This window comes from Poecilia latipinna, unplaced genomic scaffold (assembly GCF_001443285.1).
Source record: "Poecilia latipinna isolate Pla-1442-1.1 unplaced genomic scaffold, P_latipinna-1.0 Scaffold555, whole genome shotgun sequence".
Classification (NCBI taxonomy): domain Eukaryota; kingdom Metazoa; phylum Chordata; class Actinopteri; order Cyprinodontiformes; family Poeciliidae; genus Poecilia; species Poecilia latipinna.
The window spans coordinates 111,035-126,676 of NW_015113171.1; the positions used below are offsets into that span (position 1 = coordinate 111,035).

The 15,642-nt window shown below is 39.1% G+C and overlaps 1 protein-coding gene and 1 long non-coding RNA gene across 2 annotated transcripts in view; one reads left to right on the top strand and one right to left on the bottom strand.

Moving 5' to 3' along the window:
* Positions 1-9,174, top strand: part of LOC106953006 (uncharacterized) — a 33,722-nt gene extending 24,548 nt beyond the window's left edge. Inside the window, exon 3 of the long non-coding RNA XR_001426099.1 lies at positions 8,069-9,174. This is a non-coding gene — a long non-coding RNA (uncharacterized LOC106953006). The remainder of the gene's footprint in view (positions 1-8,068) is intronic.
* LOC106953005 (microtubule-associated protein 1B-like) overlaps positions 1-15,642 on the bottom strand; it is a 73,524-nt gene that overhangs the window by 43,782 nt on the left and 14,100 nt on the right. The gene's annotated exons all lie outside the window — the stretch shown is intronic.

The following is a 15,642-nucleotide window of genomic DNA, read 5'->3' on the forward strand; positions in this document are numbered from 1 at the left end:
TAGTTCACATCCTACTAAGGTGATTTACGTGTTTAAATATTTATTAATTTGACCTCTTCCTGCCACAAAACTTTGATTAACGATGATCAGATTTATCTTATACTAGCGTGTATTTTCTTTAGTAAGATGTCTGCATCTAATTTATAATTGAATGCTGACAGCTTTGTGTGTGTGTGTGTGTGTGTGTGTGTGTGTGTGTGTGTGTGTGTGTGCGCGTGTGCGTGTGTGTGTGTGTGTGTGTGACAGCAGAATCATGTGTGTACGCCGGCACCACCAGCTGCGCTGTTGTATCTGGCGATGCAGGAGCCCTGTGAGCTCAAACACAAACACACTTCGTCTATTTTTCTGCTCCCTTTTGTAACCTGAATGAATCCAGTCAGCTGATCAGAGTCCATTCAGTGGACGCTGTCACCATGGAGCTCCACCTACTGACCTTAAACTACCAATCAGGAGAAGCCGTGAAAGGTCTCGTTCATATGCAGACACAGCTAAAAGGTTATGGACAGGAGGCTGAAGCAGGGCGTTGTTCTCTCTAAATAACAAATTTATACTACATATTTTCCTCATCCTTCTCCTTACGTCTCAGGACGCAGCGATGACAAACTCTGGGATCAGTATCAAAGCTTTGCATAATTGAACTCCTGCCTTCATTATGTATGAACCGCGGCGGAGGGAAGCATCCATCACTTTTCCTTTCTTTCCTCTGCTCTTGTCCTCTAGGTGAAGTGAAGCTCATCTGTGGTGTTCAAGCAACAGAGGGAAATCAGGTCATGGATGTCAGAGGGTTGCTAGTTGAGGATCCTTTAAAAAAGAGGAGATGTGTTCCTGCTACAACAGATATATGTATCGCGAAGCACGTGATCGATACCTACAGAAAATACGATAGAATTTTCATAATTTCACCAAACTCCGATCCAGAACCGCACAGCATTCTGGGAAATGTAGGCTTAGAAAACAGATCTTAGATTGATGCACTTTAATTCCACCATGTGAAAATTTATGTGTCACAGCAGCAAAGAACAAAATTCCAACAAGCAACAATTAAATCACAATAGAAAACAACATAAAATAACTAAAAGCTATTCAGCATATAGGGGTGGATATTTACTGCATCATTTATCATAATAAATTTCTTAAGATTTTATGTATTGTTGTCACAATAAATTCCAAATAATGATGAAAACCCCTGAAACTGTCTGCATTGTCAGAATTTTGCTGTTTTTACTATTTTTCTCCACTGTTCAATAAAACTGTACCAATGAATAGAAATGAATTTAAAGATCAGATTACTCCTCTACTGGTGTTTACTGACACAAATCACACTTCTTTATGTGACTGGTGAACTAAAGAAGCTTGTTACAAGTTGAATGTTTTTCTAGAGCAGTACTTGTATTTGTGGGGCTGCGATTGCTGTGGCATTCAGTTTCCTAAAAGAAAAGTAATAAACATTTCTTATTGTCCCTTTTGTTGTTATCACAATAGTACCACAAAATATGATAAAACTTGAGCTCCATTTGAACCACCAATGACAGCATGTGTAAAACCAGTTCTTTAAAAAGAAGCTGTGATGTTGTGCCTAGAAAAATAATGAAAAAGAAATAACTTAAGAAACGATGGTACTGCACAATGCCAAGGTGAGCGATAACAAAGGCAGTCGTGGTACAGATATTTTAACAATTTATCAGTGTTACATTACCGGGTCTAAGTGTTATACAGTCTGAATAGCCTCTGAAATTTTTCCTTCCTACACAGTGGGTGTATCAGTCTGCTGCTGAAGGAGCTGCTTGAGGCCCCCACAGTCTCATAAAGGGGGTGAGAGGAATTATCATAATTACGTTCAGCTTAGCTAATGTTCTCCTCTCACCCACCTCTTCAATGGAGTCCAGAGTCCAGAACTAAAGGTTTCTGGCTGCTAAACCTCTCACAGTCAACTAAATGGGTTGGTGGTATCAACTAACTCATTTATTCTTTAGTCAGCTAGCAACAACTTGGAACAGTAGCAGTTTTCTGCCCTTTTTCTCTGAACAGGTCAATTTAGCTAAAACCAGAAAACAAAACATACAAGGAACTTTAACCAAGTATTGTTGGAGAACCAAAGAGATCACATGAAGACGCATCCAAAGCCAGAGTGTAGTACAGGAACAAACAGCACTACGCTTTCAATGGATCAAAGACAGCAAAGTGGGAAACTTCTCCATAAACACATGAGATGATTTACCTGAAATGGCCCAATAAAAAGGTTTCCCTTCTCCAATGAGCTGTCCTGGGTTGGAATTACAAAGTAGAAAGTGTCAAAAGGTGTAAATGCATTTTGTAACAGGAGGCTAACAAAATGTTTTAGTCCACATGGGGAGAGCTGAACCATCTCAAAGAGATTACAGGGGAGTAGCGCATGATGACAGTGCAGTTTAGGCACAGGATTAGCGCCAGTACGCATGCACGGTGGCCAAGACCATACAGCAGTTCAACAGTACAGCTTCCTCCCAGAACAGGCTTCACCGTGGTCGACCAAAGAGGCTGAGTGCCCAAATTCATGGTCATATATAGAGGTTGTCTCTTCTAAATAAACATATGAGTCCTGCCAGCATCGCTGAAGAGGTTGACTGCTTTATGGTTTAAGCAGATAGTCACTGCTTAAACCATACCCCTCACACTGGATCAAACTGGTCTCCATGGCTTCCATCCCAGAATGAAGTCTCTTCTGAAGATGAAGCACAAGAAAGCCCACAAACAGGTTAGTGGAAGAAAATAGACTAAGGCTAAGGATTACTGGAAACATGTCTTATGGTTGACTGAGACCAAGAGAAACATATCTGGTTCAGATGGTGTGAAGTAAGTGTAGCAGCAATCAGGTGAATTGTACAAAGAGTGTGTCTTGCCTGCTGTCAAGCCTGGTGGTGGCAGTGTCATAGTTTGGGGGCAAACTGTGGGGAGCTACAGTTTGCTGTACAGTAAGAACTCTGGTTCTATAATAGGTTCGGTTCATGTGTCTCCAAATGCCGTTGTTTGTTGAGAGCCACCACCCATTTCCATTCCTCTTGGGAACCATGGGGCATTGCACAACATGGGAGAAGAGCATAGTAGTAAGATGGAGGACACCTTGCACCTCTGTGGTCCTTGTTCGCTGCCATATTTGTTGTTTCTTTGTCACCAGTTTGACCGGCCCATAGGGTGACACAACAGATTATGCAACTGTTCGCACTGAAGAACCAGTTATGCACAAATGGCACCAGATTTGGTGTTCAGGAGCCTTGTTCTAGTGGAAACGCAACACTGGTACAAAGTCATGTTTGAGAACTAGGAAGGGTTCCAGTCCGCCATGGTAGAAAAGTCCTGTGAGGAAGTCCAACATGGTGACCAACCCAAACGCACCTCCAAGACGACCACCACCTTGCTCAAGAAACTGGTAAAGGTAAAGGTGTTGGAGGCCAATCATGTCCTCTGACCATAACCCTATTGAGCACCTGTGGGATTTTCAAACAGAAAATGAAGGAACAAAATTACATTGTTATGGAGGAGTTAAAGAGGATTCCAATGGCAGCCTGTGAAGCCCTAGTGAAGAGCCCAAGAGTTATGGCAGTGCTGGACAATAATGGCGGCCACACAGAATATTGTTTTTGTGGCCAGCAGATTAGATTTTCATGGCTGTAAGTAGAGTTACTTTGAAGGGACAGCAAATTTATGCTATTGTACAATCTGTACACCGACTACTTTACATTGTAGCAAAATTTATCAAAGACCGTAAGTAGATGACAGAGCATTTTAATCACAAAACAAACAGACCTGCAGAACGGCAAAGAATGATCATGCATTTCTCTTCTCACCGGGTTTCACCATGACTGTGGAAAGCTACGGTATTCATGAGGCCCATTCAATTGGTATCAAGCCCCAAAGTCTGCAATCAAGTGGAAATGATTTTGAAAGAACAAGTCAGTTAGAATTGCTACAACGAAACCCTCTCTTGAACCAAACATGAAATTTTTATGTTCCGCTAACCGAGGGAAAGCAACAGCACTCACAAGCCCCTTGCCCCACTCGATGCCACGGGGCGCAGAGGGAACGCTTGCTAGAGAGCACAGGACAAGACGATGTGCAAGGAGGCAGAAGAAGCAGCGTTTCCTCACTTGTTCCACTAGCAGCCGGGGAAATGGAAACCAAAAGCTTCTCACTGGTGGAGTGTGATAATATAAACACAGTGTCAACACAAAAGCAGTGTGGCTACGAGAGAGGTGTCTGGGGTTGTAGATGTGTTGGGCGCAACATAAACCAAAGTCAAACCAAATGATTTTGCAAAAAGCGAAGAGTAGTGCTCATAGAAACATATAAAAACATTGTTTATCTTACAGACTGGATCAATGTTGGTTTCTAAGACAACAGATGGGCAATCGTAGCCTAAGTGCTAGTAGGACTGATTGATTTCTTTAATATGGATGGTAATGGGAACTTTGTGGCAATCAGAGAAATTGATTTTTGGATCTGTTAGGTGTATTTGTTTCAAGAATGTGTCGTCTGAAAAAAAAATACTATTCAGTTGTCATGGAAATAGTCTACAGTGAAGGACATTCAAAACAACTTCTGGCATGCTCAAGTCTACCTGTCTAACCTAGTTCACCCTGAGATAAGAACACACAATCCACAGATAAGTCTCTAGAAAGCCTAAGATCTTTTCATGGGACCTGAAGCAAACTCTTGCTTCTTTCAAAGTTCATGCCTCCACTTTCAACTACACAAGACTTCCTCTGGGCCCCGCAGGCATGCCAGGAGACCAAGGCAGTCCAAATATTTGCTGTACCCAAAGGCCTGCCCAGGACAAAATTTATTTTTGTTCTCATAGTTTTATACTTGAAAATGTTCTGTGTTTTTCATGCCTTTTCAAATAATCTCTTTTTTTTGTTTGTTTTGCAGTTTGTCAAAGTGCATCTTTAAGTGTGAGTGTTTAAAAAAACCCTGCCTAGAGAACAAATACTAAGTCCAGATCTGCATGTACAAAACAAATTAAAAATTAGTTTGTTTGTTTTTTTTTGTTTTTTGTTAAACCTGCATTAATGAACTGCCTTATTTGTTCAGTATTATTACTTAAGTAAGGCATTTTCTAGGCTTTTTTCTTTTACTTTGTTTGATTATCACAGCAATCACAGTGTTTTAATTGTACATAAACCATCAAAAGCAGAGTAGATCGATTCTGTTAAAGAAATACTCCTTCAAGTAACCAAAAATGCAACATGTTATAGTATTATATAGGGTATCTAATAGCTGATGTTTTGTATGACAGGATGATTTCAGGTGTATCAGGAGGAATTTAGCAGTAATGAAGATCCAGGGCTGCAGCCTGTCATTGGACAAAAGCCCTTTAACGTTCCCAGTCATAACGTCTATGCCGGCTTGTGCTCAATCACTTTGCTCTAAGCGATCCAGATGAGCCATTCGGTGATGAAGATCTCTCCTTCCCTGCTTCCAGTATGGAAGACGGAGACACCATTTGTCACAGGAAGTAATATTTCAACAGCAGAATGTGATTCGCAGTGAGAATAAAAAAGAACAATGGTGTCGTTAAAGTGAGATAGATAAAGGCTAGTGGACCTGTGGCAACTGGCGGTTCTCAAATTTTGAGGTTTGTCCATCAGTAGGTTAATTAATTGAGACTTTCTGTGTGTGTGTGTGTGTGTGTGTGTGTGTGCGTGCGTGTGTAGGTTCATTACAGTGTTTTACTGTGTTTACTGTCTTTAATATTTAACAAGTGGCTTTGTGCTGTTGGTGGTAGCAGTTTTTAAGCTGGTTAAAATGGCTCTTTGCCCTGGGCACCACCGTGTCAGGGAGAGGCATGAAGGCAAAAGAGAGAGAAAATGTCAAATGTAAAACAAAAGAGTTTTCCATGATTTAACTGCATCAACATGGAGTTGATGCTCCTTCGCATTTGATCCTGAATGGTGATTGGTTTGTTTGAGTTTAATGAAACCTTTATTCCAAAAGCAAAGAGACAAACTTTTGTCCTGAGCGGCATTCACACACTGCAAAAACACAAAATCTTACCAAGTATTTTTAGTTTCTAGCGCAAATATCTTAATACACTTGAAGTGAGACAAAATAACTTAAAAGTAACCTTTAAGCAGGATATAAGAGCTCGTTTTAAGTAAATGATTTCTTAATATTGATGAAAAAGTACTGGTTCCATTAGCAGACTATTTTACTTATAACAAGACATTTTCCCATGTTATAAGTGAAATAATCTGTACTTTTTCATCAATATTAAGAAATTATTTACTTAAAACAAGCTCTTATATCTTGCTGAAAATCTACTTTTAAGTTAGTTTTGTCTTATTTCAAGTGTAGTAAGATATTTGCACTAAAATCTACACCAAAAATACTTGATAAGATTTTGTGTTTTCATAGTGCATGAAGCATACTGCTGGTAAATTATGTTCAACACAACTCATATATTCACACATCCTATTTATATTACATGTAGCAAACATAGAAATACTAATCTGAGTCTAATCAAACAATAAACATAAAAAAATATTAGCATCAACAAGTAGTTGAGTGGAGCCCCAGTATTTGCAAACCACAGTTAGCCGCAAATAGCTAAAATACTCAAAACTCCCCTCTAAAAACACGTGTAGCTACTTACTTTAATAGTTCAAAAACAAAACACACCTTAATATGCATTCATACACATAGTGAAAACTGTCTTAGAGTTACAGCATATGCTAACACAGTCTTCTTTATCTTTGGTCTTTGGGTTACCTTCATTGGCACAGACAGAGTGTCTGCATATAGCAGCATGTGATCAAAAAACATCATCATTGGACATAGTTTGTGACATTTAAGTAGCATGTGTATATGGTTTTTATTAAATTACTTTTATTATCAGTTCTGCATCCAGTATCTCTGCTGCAGGATTTTTCAACATGTCCAATAAGTTATAGAAGCATAGAGGGAGATCAAACTACAGGCAAAGTAAATGTTACAGCAGGGGATGCACACTTCAATAGAGGTGATGTGGAAATAAAACTGCTCTGAAAACCCACCATTCACTCCAAAATGTTCATGTAATCCAAGAAGGCAGTTTGATTAGATATGAAGTCGGTAAGATATCTGACACAAATTTGAAGTTAAGTACCTTAAGAGCTTGGCTGAAGATATGGAGCTAATCTTTTGGGATGAGCGTTTCTAAAGTAGAAGCTTTCTTTAAAACTGAAAACAAAAGACAGCTTAAAGGAATCTGGAAATCCATCCCCTGCACCTTTCCTGGTTTGCTAACATATCCATGATGATGTAAAAATACAGTGCTCTTAAAATGTATTCAACAAAATTAGTCTCTTGATAAAAATCTCTTCTTTCATGTTAAATATTTTTTATTAATTGTCATTAGTTTATAGAGTTTAGTTTTCAATTTAACTTTGCGAAATAAAAGTAACACATCCAACGGGTTGTATGCTTTTTACAGGTATTGTATTTCATCTTCTTCAAACGTATTGATGTATTTCTGCCCTTTGCAGAAAGGTTTTTTTTCCCCCACCAATTTTTAAATGTAAAACGATACATTTAGAGCAGAAATTGCAGCTGCATGAATACTTGATGAGGCTGCTCAGGCTGCATTGGAGGAGGAGATAAATCACGGCACAGCTGACGGAGCACTTATGGAAAAAGAAGAGGGTTGTGCCCAGAACCCTACTGACGTACCGACACCAGATTTTAAGTTGATGGTTGGGAGAGATCAGCCTCAACAACAAGTGGTTGGATTTCTATGGAACGTTTCAGAATAGTTGAAAAGAAAGCTTCATCAAGAGCAAGGTGTAAATTCTAGTTAGAGTTGAAACCAGACATTTACGTACACCAAATAATTTCCAAAAGTATTGCTATTATTATTATTCTAAGCAAATAGATGTCCTGTTGGTTATTCTAAATGGAGTATATTGATATAAGTGATCAGATTTCAATCATATCTCCGGTTGTATACCATGAAAGCTTCCCATCCCATCCTGCCCATCCTCCAACAACAACTTTGACTTCACCTTGATTAAATCTAATTTAGGCCTCTTTAACCTTTCATCTCTCGCACCTCTAGGGCCTCCTGGGACTCGTCCCACTCCAGGGTCGCCATAGCAACAGCCATAGCCACTACATCCCCTTGACACAGGGAGCAAATTGGGTCCACCAGTGATTGTGAATCTTTAATCACCCCCTCCCTAAACCCCCCAAGGGCCTCTCTCACCGTCAGTGGGCGCCATGGAAACAACACTCCGCTAGGTTCCTGTTCATAAACGCCACTGAGGTTGGGCTGCAGGTAACCAATGTTTATCTTTGAAGTGATGAATTATTTGTTTATTCGGCTAAAAAGCAGCGCTTGCATAATCGCCATAAATCTGTAAAGCCACGGCAATCTGTCAGGCTCCTTTGAGCATCGCTGACGGCCAAAACTAATCAGAGGAATTGAAAAAATTCGAGAGCAACGAAGCTCTTCATTTACCAAACGAACACAGACGACGTAGAGCAAGGAGGTGCTCCTTAAAAACACGGCTGCTTCCAATTGGCTGCAATGTATTTTAACTGAATATTTATGTGACGTCGAGGGAAAATAAAACTTGGTTTTCATTTTGTTTGCCCAAACATTTGAAGAGTAGTACTTCTTAATTAAGCCCCTTTTACGATGCTACCCCCAAAAAAGACTAAAGTCCTGTGGAACCAATCAGAAGTCATCTAGTCGTCTGCCTGAACGTATTTTAATGGCGGACAGTCTAAGCTAAAAGCTGAAAGGCTGGAGAGAGAAATGGTCAATAAATCTGACCTTCACGGCAGAGTAGCACTTAATTCCACATTTGGTTTTAACTTTATATAGTTTGTTTCTTTTATGCAATACTTGTAAAATGTTTGACAAGAAAAACGTGAATTGTGTCGCATACGAATAAACTTTATTTTATTTGCAGCACGAGCTGCGACAAAACGGTCCAGATTCACGCGTTAGAATGGCCTAGTCAAAGTCCAGACCTAAACACAACTGAGAATCCGTGGCAAGACCTTAAGATTGGTGTTCAGAGAAGCTTTTCGTGTTTGTCTGGAAGCTCCGCATTTTGTTATAATAGAAATAAAATCTGTTATTATTATCGATATCGATCCAACGAAGCTCAAGCTGTTTTTCAAATATGTGCACAAATTGTGGAAAAAATAAATAAATAAAACCTTGTTAAAAAAAGAAGTATATTGTTTTCCTACCATCTTTATGCACTTTAACATAAATGCCAACAAAATCCATCGAAGCTCATCGTTATAAAGTGACAAAATGCAAAAAAGGCTCAAAGGGGCATGAATTATTTTTAAAACAACCTCTGAACATGACTAAGACATAAACCTGTCGTAATAATCAACTAATCAATAAGTTGGATCATATATTAAAAAGATGATTCATATTTTTTGAAGGACAGTTTTGTTGCAGAGACTTCGCAATCCATTTTATTATGGTTTCAGTTTTTTGTCGTTTTTATTTCCTTTTTTTATTTTTTGTGCTTGGTTGTGTTAAACTCTGGATATTTAAAATGTAAAATGTTAAGATTTAAAAATTAAGGTTTGGATGTTATAAGTGCATTATTACCCCGTGTTGAATATTGTTTTCATGTTGACTTCCTGTTGTGGGCGGAGTTTTGCGCAGGTGACATCGTTTCTCAATAAAAGGCCACAGGTCGCTCTGATGAGCACTGCACTCAGGCCAAACGCATCTGGTGGCTCTGTGGGTTGATTTCCTCCGTCCGTCCTCGGCATTTCCAGCCCTTTACTAATGGCAGCGTCTACACCCCGCTATCATAGCATTACTTCAGAATGATCTCGAAATACCAATATCATCGCTTGTCGTAATCGTTTCCAGGACGATTTATCGTCATCCTGACGGGCCTTCTGAAAACATTGTGCTGATGTAACATGGCTGCCGTCAGGAATGCTCAGTTTTTACAAAACCACCATCGCGATCGCTCTGCAAGCCTCTTATTAGAGATCAGATCATATAGTCTTTCATGACTAAGCCATCTCACTGAGATCAACCTGTGTGTGTGCGTGTGTGTGTGTAGGCTCCAAAAGTAACGATTGCTCAGAGTTTATTCCCACATACTCTCTCCCTCTTCCCGCCCTCGCCTCCCCCCCGGCCCGGTGAGCAGCAAAGCATCAGAAAGCAGGGAAGGACGTGATGCTACTTCACTTCAAAGGCTGTGGGACCTTTGGGACGCTTAGAGCTCCCTTCTTACCACAAACCAACAGAAATATTCACTAATCTGCTCAGGAACAACTCTAAGGAATCGCTGCACTGAAACGCTAATATAACAGCATGTGGTGAAACATTAAAGCTGCAGGATGTAATTTTTATATTAAAAAAAATATTTATATGTTGTTTTAGGTGTTGGTTGAATTTGTCACCATGTCGTGACGGTGCAATATAAGACAGATAAACTGTGGAAAAATCCCAGTGCTAACTAGAAAGAGCCAATGAGTGGGCAGGAGGATGGCCTTAGCACTGTCAATCAACCTCGTGTATATGCTGCTCACACACTCTGCTGTTCTCGCTGCGACGCTGCAGCTGGTTCACCACAACAAAGCCTAACGCTGGTTAGCATAGACGAGCATTATTGATAGCACTAAGACCCTCCACCTGGCTCTGATTGGTTGGATTTGACCAATCACATTACTGTCATTTCTTCAGACAGTAACAGTAGCTCCATAAGGAGGTGATGGGAATCTTATTTTTATTTAGCAGGTTATCTGTCTCATATCATACTGTCACGACATGATGACACTTCTAACAAACATGGATAAAACATATTTTGGTAACTTACATCCTGCAGCTTTAGCAGCAGTTTTTATTCGTCTGTTCAAGCCGATTATATTTGGATTTTCAGCGCGCTCTGACAGGAACTGATGTGGATCTGCCCTGCAAGGCGTTTTCAAAAGGTTAGCAGCTGGGGAACAATACAGATATATTAATATGCGCATAGAAAATAGATCTCTGAACAAACTAACCATTAAAATCAAGAGCAAACTCGGAAACATGAGCATGTTACCTCTCTTTCATTCACCTGTTCTCAGGAAACACACCAACACATAACAGTACAGTAGTTGTGTCTTAAAAACTGTCTCTGAGCTAAATCCAAACACACACACACACACACACACACACACACACACACACCTGTGAGATCAGTGTGGGCGGGTTAATCAGAGTAAATCGCTGACACTAATCCATGGCCCGTCTCACCCGCTCCTGTGTGGGCAGCCTGAACGTGGCTTTTCAGCCTAAATAGACGGAGAGCTGAGAAAATATGAAGTCATTGCTGCATTACACGATTTCTACACCAGGGGGAGGGCAACTCTTACTATGGAGGAAAGCGATGATTGTATTTCTCTCTGTGCGGCTCGCTGCACCGATCAGCAGCGTCATCACTCTGACTGAATGTGGCCATTAAAAGAAAAGTGATCACATTGGAAAACTCCAAGAGGGATTTCAAACCCGAGGTCGATAAACTCTGCCAGCGCACTTCTTTGGCTACATTTGTTTCTGCTGCTGTGCAATAATGACTCCATGCGGATGCACCGCAGAGACGCTAAAGAAGTTGGAGGAATAAATAAAAGAGTGTGCCGGTCGAGTTTCTGGTTTAAGATTACATGCGCAACCTTTTAATGTCAATACATGCCCTCCACACTGCTGAAATATGACCGGATGTTTAGTTTTTAGTGTCTAAAGTTTTTGCAACGAAGGCCAAAACTGCGAGGTCGAAAACACTTGTGGGTCACGAAACGCTATCTTTAAATAAAAATTCAGCATCCAAAATGTTACTGAAAATAAAAATAGTTTCTTATTTATTTATTTAGTTTTGTAAGAGGGATCTTTAATTCTTTGTTTTAACCCTTTTGTTTACAAATGGGGTCCAACCGACCCCACACCCGTAAAACTGGTATCGTTTCCCTCAGTCCTCGCGCGCACAAGGGTTAAAACATTGTCACCTTCCTAAAATAGTGACCAAGGCCATTGTTTTGCCAAATGTGATTTTAGCAACAAAAAAAAATTCATGATGTATCAAACTCCTACAGACCATTTTATTCTTTACCAGGTTTAAATGATTCTGAGTAGCATCGCAAAGTCTAAATGAAAAACTGTCGAGAGTTTAAAATGAAATTCTGTTTATAAAGGACTGCCTCTAATTTCTCTGCTAAAACCTCTCATGATACAGGTTGTAAATAACCTTGATGAAACAAAACATTCCTCTTAATGCCTTTATCCACATTTCATCTAAATTGCCTTTTAAGAGAACAACACACACACACTCACACACCTGAAACAACAGAAACCAAGGACAAGATGTCAAATCAATGGCCTCAGCAGAGATGGACGCTAATAAAAGAATAGCTTAGCGTAGAAAGTAATGGGAGCAGAGAGACTAATAATAGGCAGAAAGATGTTTAGTCTGACTTTGTTTTTTCTTTTAATTCAAGAAAAGATGTTGCCGTTGCAGGAACGTGTGCAGATTACAAAGCAGCTGCTTCACATTTACATAAAGGTTCAGCAGAAGTCGCCTCCAGTCTGTGAGAAAGTCCACTTCGTCTCTCCATCACCTGGTTCTGAAACCCAGCCGAGCCGACGGCAGAGATCTGACGCTGCTGGTTCCCCACAGTGGACCCTTCTCTGTCGCCCCAATGGCAGTAAGATTCTCTTATCTAGTTCTACGCTGCGGCCGATGGATTTTCCTCCAGCACGGCGGCATCGATCTGGGGGGCAGGTGGATGATCAAAGATAATCAATGCTGTCAGTCTCCATCGTGGTTTCTTCCACCTCAGCTATCTGCAGAGCTAGACGGGAATAATTGACAGTGGTCGCTCCAATCAGACGGCGTGACTTAAAAAAAAGCTAAAAAAAAAAAAACTAAAAGGGTAATCTGTTAGGAAAGCAGAGTTGAATAAAGTGGCGTTCAGAAGAATCTTTTACAGCTGCACTGTAAAACGCAATAAATGGGAAAAAAAAACCCCGTCTGATAAAATAAAAATCTAGTTTTCAAAACTTCAAAATGTGAGCATGTGCAAAGCTTTACATCTTAATTTTACACAACTGGAGCATGTTGAGCTGGTTCTACTAGTACATGTAACTCTATTGTCAAACCGAACAAGTTATTTTTGTTTTAGTTTTCATTAAATTAACTGATTGACTAACTATTTTAGTAAATGTAACTTTATTTTAATTCCTGTATGTAAAACCCCAATGAGATCCGGATCTCGTTTTCAGGAGGAACCTGGACAGAAATCAGCAACAAACAACAACCTGGTTACACAAAACTAAAGCAAATTAAAACATAAAATCACGATGCAACTTAAGTTAACTCCATAAATCTGATGAAGCTGTGGAGTCTACATTTCACCTGAAACATCTTAAAACTACTTTATGTGGTAAATAAAAAAGTGCTTAAATTAGTTGCTGCTGGTGGTAGCACAATGCACATTACTTCAAATGAACTAAGTCAATTTTAGGATCTCTGTTTATTTAAATGAAGTGGTTAGTATAATTATGTAAAAAAAAAAAAAGCAGTTAAATCCAACTAATTAAATAAAAGTCATCCAAAAATTCACTGGAATATATATATAAACATTAAAAATGTTCCTCTACTGTCTCTTGTATAGCTTTCACACAGTCATAGTGTTACTGTTGTGTTTGTTGCTTACATATTTAAAAGTGTCAAACTCAGGAAAAAAGCTCTTTCAAAAACATGTAGCTCACTTTTTTATTTTTGCCTGAAGATGAATAAAACCTTTTAGGAAATGAATCCTGAGTGAGGCTATCACAATTCGTGTTGCCATAGCGATGTTTTTCTGGCCTCCTCATCACATCTGTCAGGAGGAGGCTCATGGTTATTGGATTTTATTATCCCTGCAGGGAAATTTTGGGGCCCCGGTGCCGGTTTTCCTAACATGGTAATCACCTTCAAATGAATACACTGCGACAGAGACCAACATGAATAAAACGCCAAAACTGTCCGAAATAATTACCTTCTAAAACGATCATTAAAGGGGTGAAAAAATAAATAAATAAATAAAAAAGACGGGTAATCAGAATTTTACCAGACAATTCTGATCACAGCCTGATCTCACCATTCAGAAAGCCACTTATCTCATCAGCTACAAGCAATTTCAACTTCAACATGTAAGCATGGATATGTGGAGAATCAGTGAGCTGTTTGTGTCGGCTGTAAGCCTGCTGAAAAGCATCATGGGAATAGTAATTGAACGCTCGCTCAGAACGAGGGTTTGGTGCAAAGTGGACGAGTCGGTAAAATGAGCTGAACTTCCTTAAATGGAAAAAACTCTTCACCAAACGCATTATGTTATGAGCTGAGTCCGACTCTGCAAATCAAACTGAACTGTGTGTGAATGTTGTGACTTGAACAGATGTTTGCTGAATTTTGACCATTTTGGATTTTAAACGCCATAAAAATTAGATCTGCTTACAAAGGCTCCTGAAATGACAACTATAGAAATCTGAAACTGAAATGAATATATGTGAATTGATCTCAAATTAGCAGGTGGCAACATTATTCCCTTTTTTTCATCAAATCGTATGTATTTTAGTTTTATCTAGTTGTTGGTAAACCTGAAAACAAAAGTGAGTGATGGTATGTAATAATGGACCTAAAACAATTTCAGTTTGGCTGCATTTCATGAACAGAATAAAATAGGGCCAGGCTAAAAAAAACAAATAAGTTACAGGAAAAAAGTCATAAGATTACAAGAATGAAGTTAAACAATAGAAAACCGTGATTTTATCATGAGAATAAAGTCATAAGAAAAACAAAGTTGGACAACAAATTTATGAGACTGAAGTCGCCAGAATAAAGTCATAAAGTGAGGATAAAGTTGAACAGCAAAGTCATAAAACGATGAGGATAAAATCGGAACAATATGAGAATAAAATTTATTACAAGAACTTAGTTGTAATGAGATCAGAAAAACAGTTGTAATGATATGAGGATAAAATAATGTCAAAAAGTAATAATATTCTGAGAAGAGTCAGAAAAATGCCAGATAAAAAGTCGTATTGTGATGAAGTCGAAATAACACAAAAATAAACTCATAATTTTACCCGATTAAAGTTGTGACGTTAGTAGAATGCAGTAGTAATTGTACAATCAGTCCTAAACAAATGGGACATATTTAATCTTTTAGCAAATCAGCATCAAATTATCTGTAGCAGAACTTTGAAATGATTCTTCAAAATAGACACAGTAGTTTGAACAAAGAATCAGATCTTAATAACTCGATCAAAGCTTTTTTCTAGTAATGTTGCGACTTTCTTCTGGTAATAATATTGTGTTAATATGACTTAATTCTTGTATTTAAAAAAAAGTCTCTCAGTCTCGCCCTAATATGCTGCTGAGTATGAGAGTATTAGAGATTATGTGAGAGTCGAGGGAAAAAATATCAGATTTCACTGTTGGACTCGGGGACACTTTGCCAGATTTAACGCGGTTCTGATGGAGGAAAGCAGAGGAACACAATCAGCTACTGTAGCCATGAGTCACTGTGACTGGGAGCAGAGTGGGAGTGTATCTCTGCACAGAGCAGTGGTGGAGAAAGTACTCAAAAAATGTACTTAAGTAAAAGTACAAATACACAGACAAA